The sequence below is a fragment of the Clupea harengus genome, chromosome 9 (assembly GCF_900700415.2).
Source record: "Clupea harengus chromosome 9, Ch_v2.0.2, whole genome shotgun sequence".
Lineage (NCBI taxonomy): Eukaryota > Metazoa > Chordata > Actinopteri > Clupeiformes > Clupeidae > Clupea > Clupea harengus.
The window spans coordinates 24,270,614-24,275,802 of NC_045160.1; the positions used below are offsets into that span (position 1 = coordinate 24,270,614).

Here is a 5,189-nt window from a genome sequence, read left to right on the forward strand (position 1 = left end):
TCCCTCTCACACACACACACACACACACACACACACACACACACAGGAGGCCTGTCATGCATCAAGCGGAGAGGTGAGCACAGCCAGCTCCCTGCCAACAGGAGATGAGCGGCGACTGAGAGCTATGCACACACTTGTCAGCATCCATCTGTTTGCAGGCGTCGGGTGTTTGTGCACCAGTCATAAGCATCCGGAGGGACTCCATCATCCTGCCCCTGAGCTCATCATTGATAATAATACGACTTCAACCATGCGACAGAGCCGAGCTCAGACTCGAGGCTTCAGCTCAATAAAGCCTGTGTGTCTCTGGATCCCAGAGAGAGAAAGAGACAGAATATGAACTCATGCTGCACAGAGAGAGACAAAGAGATAAAGTGAGAGAGATAGAGAGAAAAGATGAACTCATGTTCCACAGGGAGAGAGAGAGAGAATAATAATTTGCAGTGCACAGAGAGGGAGGTGGAGACGTGGATGAGCAGGAACATTCTAGAAATTGACAAAGCAGTGAACTTCCTGATTGCCCTTCATTAAAAAACTAACATATATATATATATATATATATATATAAACAGAACAAGAGCAAGCACTCCAGCAACAGGCCTTGAAGAAAAATACTTTATTTCTTTATAAATCCACATATTGTACCTATGAAAGCATAAAATTCCATCTCCATTTGTTATTATTATTTAATAATTCAACAAAAAAATGGTTATCAAATCAGAAATGACAGAAGGTGTACCTCACATACAATCACGTACACAGTCAACTGGAGTAGAGTGGAAATAAAATAAAAAAGTACCTTTTTATATCTCACACTTTTTTTTTCTTAGCCAGCAGAGCTTTCAACATGGTCTATATTCATGGTCTGTGAAAAGCTCCTGTCAGTTATTCCAAACACAGCCACCTTTCATTACCATCCAGTCTGGATCGATCATAGTAATCCTCAACCAAAGATCCCGAGAAGTTCCCCAGAGTCTCTTTGAAGTCAAGGCCAGTGCCTGTGTACTCCCACCTCTAGGGGGCAGCAGAGAGTTTTGGAATTCACTCCCTCATCTTCTTTACAAGTACACCATGTTCAGATCTCCAAAAGACGGAAAGAGACAGAGAGAAAGACAGTGAAACCCAGAATAGATGTATAGAGACAGAGAGAGAATTAAGAAAATAAAAAACAAGAGATCATAAAGTGCCCCGGGGGTTCATAAAAGGACAAATAAAAATGTTCGGTATTGTTGCTGTGACGGTATGAAAAAGAGGGTGCTAATATGTCTAAATCCTCGGTCCTTTAAGGAACGCAGTATGTGCGTCCCAATTTTTTGTAATTCCTTTGGCATGTGACCATTGTGTGAAAGGGAAGAAAATCCTGGAGCTTTGTCAAGAAGTCCGTTACCCAGGAGCCAGGGGGCAAAATGTTCAGACCAATGGCCTCTCATTTGTGATGTTGAAAAATGTTACAAGAAAAAGAAAAGTATGGGCATGACTGACATTTTTTCACACCGAAACACCACACTGCAAATGTCACTGCCTTGCTATGTGTCTGTCCTGCGGGGTCATTGTTTGTTTTATTTCATTTTTTTCTATTTTTTTTTTTGTGTGTGTGTCTTTGTTTGTTTCCCCAGCAGTCCTCCAGGTGCCGCCCCCCCCCCCCGAGCTGTGAACTTTCCTCCGTGGATCCTGGGTATGGTTGCATAAAGGACGGACTGACTCCAGAAGAATGCGGTGTCTGACCCCCGGCGGCCAGGCTCTGGTACGTCGTCGTGGTGGACTGGCATCCGTTGTGTGTCTAGCCAGGCAGTGGGAGTTTAGATTCCAGACAGAGACGAATGCCTAGAGGAGCAAGAAGAAGAAGAAGAAGAAGAAGATGACACAGACAGACAGACAGACAGACAGACAGACAGGCAGATAGATAGATAGAAACTTGTCCTCAGTGTGAGAAAACATCATGGTCCTTTGTTGGTTGTTTAGATCAGAGAGCTACAGTGGTGATCCATTCTCATTTCTACACATTAAAAGGACAACATGCTTCCTAAATATTTATTTGGTCCCATATCATCTTATGTAGTGCACGGCACTGAGTACTGACAGCCTAATGAATGAATTAGTACAATGTTCTTTTTCTATAAGTACATGGTGTTATAAGACGCCCATAGGGGTAGAGTGGGGGCTGGGAGTAAGGAGTAATAGCATGTGTACAAACCCAATCACTTTCACTTTCACTTTCACTTTCAGACATTTTACCAAAGGGAAGTTAAAATGTGTCCAAAAGAAAAGATAAATAAACACCAATCCAATACCAATAAACACCATACATGTCTCTTTTAATCCATCTCCCCCATCTCTCCCCATTTCATCGTGGTCTGGTTCGGCAACAATGTGTAACCCCCCCCACCCCCCCTTAGTCCATTATCATCAGGAGTGTATAAATACAGATGGCTATGAGTCACACCTCCTGTGGGCAATCTCTTATTTGCAGGCCTTCTTCTGACATCAACGGGCGAGAAAAGAAACGAAAAAAAAACAAAACAAACGTGTACGAGAACAGGAGGAGACAAAGGCGTGAGCCATGAGTCATTTCTACCCCCACCTCCCTCAATCACACGCCATCGTCATGTCATCTACAGCACCTCTTTTCACAAGCCACCAAACCTCCATCTCATATCTGGACATGACAGTGGCGACTGTGATTGCATTATCGGAGACGGAACCTGACGTTAAATGGCATTTCAGTGATTGCGGTTTTATTCTTAACACGCTGTATCTGACGCTCAGCACAGACATGGGGGGGGGGGGGGGGGTTAACATGGGGATCTGGAGGAGAGGGAGAGAGAGGTGGAAAGGGAGAGGGAGGTGGAGAGACATAGGGAGAGGGAGAGGGAGAGGGAGGAGGAGGTGGAGAGGTACAAGGTGATGTGGGGGCTGGGGGGTTATGAATTTAAATCAGGTGAGTGGAAGCCTGCAATAAAAGCAAGAGAAAAGGAAGAACAACGAAAGCTGCTTATGTGTGCAAAAACACACACACACACACACAGACACACATAGACACACACACCCACACACACACACACACACACACACACACACACACACACTCTGTGTACACTGGCGTGCGTGTTTGGTGGAGTGGTGACTGGCGAGCACAGCAGAGCCTGCAAGCTAAGCCACATTCAGCACCGGCTCTATATTTAGCCCGCCTCCGGCCCTGCCGCAGTCAGGAGGGACTCCGGTTCTGACCCAAATAGTGCTTGAGCACAGGGGGCTGGGGTGGGGTGGGGGATGGCCCGGGGCTGGCCCAGAACCGGCCCAGAGTCATCAGTGGTCCGCTCCAGCTGGCTGACAGGGGGAGGTTGCGGCGGCTTACGCCCTGGTCCTGACACCTCTGCTTTTGCCTTTGTGTGTATGTGAGTGTGTGTGGGTGAATGAGTGTGTCTGAGTTTGTCTGCGTGTGTGTGTGTGTGTGTGTGTGTGTGTGTGTGTGTGTGTGTGTGTGTGTGTGTGTGAATGTGTGTGTTTGTGTGTCTGTGTGTGTCTGTGTGTGAGTGGATGCTGTTTAGTATGTGGTAAATATTCCAATATTCTAATATTTATTTGGTTGCTTTGAAATGATTTGAGGTCAAGCTAAATTGTGCCATAAAGGTTTGATATTTACATGTAGACATTTAGTTTATCACATCCCACCAGATCAGTGTGTGTAACTCTCTTTTTTGGGATACTGTGTGTGTGTGTGTGTGTGTGTGTGTGTGTGTGTGTGTGTGTGTGTGTGTCTGTAGAGAGGGGATTGCCTCCTCTTAGAAAGATAACAGAGTTTGTCGTCTATATCTATGAGTCTCTTTCTACCTTTATTCCCCCTCTCTCTTTCCTCCTGTCCCCATCTCGCTTTTCTCTCGTTTATCTGAGTAACCCTCTCCAATCTTTTCTCCTCTCCTCTCCTCTCCTCTCCTCTCCTCTCTGTCCTAATACCTAATCCTCCACTGTCTCTATCCACACAGCCCCAATATCTATCTCCATCTCTCCACTCTCATCTATCCTCCCATCTCCCTCTCATCCTCCCCTCTTCCCTTTTTCCGTGCCTGGCCCCCACCAGCAGGTGCTCTCTCTCTCCGTTTAATACTCATATTGTTTTCTTCCTGTTGTCTTCTCTTTCAGTCCCTCCCTTCCACACATCACACACTCTCCTTCTGCAGCTGGAGATGATGGGCTGGTAGCCTTTAAAGCTGGAGAGGATAGGCAAGTAGCCTTTAAAGCTGGAGAGGATAGGCTGGTAGCCTTTAAAGCTGGAGAGGATAGGCAAGTAGCCTTTAAAGCTGGAGAGGATAGGCTGGTAGCCTTTAAAGCTGGAGAGGATGGACTGGTAGCCTTTAAAGCTGGAGAGGATGGACTGGTAGCCTTTAAAGCTGGAGAGGATGGACTGGTAGCCTTTAAAGCTGGAGAGGATGGACTGGTAGCCTTTAAAGCTGGAGAGGATGGTCTGGTAGCCTTTAAAGCTGGAGAGGATGGACTGGTAGCCTTTAAAGCTGGAGAGGATGGGCTGGTAGCCTTTAAAGCTGGAGAGGATGGACTGGTAGCCTTTAAAACAGGAAACAGAGGGCCTGGCACAGGGCTGTATTGGACTGTATTCTGCTAATATGTTTAAGGATGCAGTAATGTTAAGGGTTGACTATAGCCTTGCACATGCTTTGACAACACAAGGACTCTTGTCATATCAATAAAGCCGTTGAAATATCAAATTGATTATTGGTTCCATAAACAAGTGTTTTAAACCTCTCTGTCTCTCTCTGCCTCTCTCTCTCTTTCTTTGTTCTCTCTCTCTCTCTCTCTCTCTCTCTCTATCTATCTATCTATCTATCTCCCTCCTCACCCCAACTCTCATTTTTCACCCCTAATCTTGTTTTCCCTCTTTCATTTCCCTTGTTCCTCTCTTCCCCTAAGTGATCCTCTCTGCCCCTCCCTTTTACTCTCTCTCTCCTCTCTTTTTCTTACCCCCCTCCAAAACTCTCACCTTTCCAGCCTCTCTCCTCATTCCCCTTCTCCTTCTCTTCTTGTTTTACTCTTTTCTCTCATCCCCCCTTCCAATCTCTCCCTTCCTGCCTCTCTCTTCGTCTCTCTCTCTATCCCTTTCTCCCTCTCTATCTCTCTTCCTTACTATCTCCCCATCCCTCTCCATCCCTGCCTCTCTCTTCATATCTCTCTCTCCC

At 46.1% G+C, this 5,189-nt stretch overlaps 1 protein-coding gene across 1 annotated transcript in view; it reads right to left on the reverse strand.

Annotated features, from left to right (window-relative positions):
* Nucleotides 1-600: 600 nt before the first annotated feature.
* si:cabz01090165.1 (uncharacterized protein LOC100333421 homolog) overlaps nucleotides 601-5,189 on the reverse strand; it is a 22,641-nt gene continuing 18,052 nt past the window's right edge. Inside the window, exon 3 of the mRNA XM_012838302.3 lies at nucleotides 601-1,824. The gene's annotated coding sequence lies outside the window, so the exon portion shown is untranslated. The remainder of the gene's footprint in view (nucleotides 1,825-5,189) is intronic.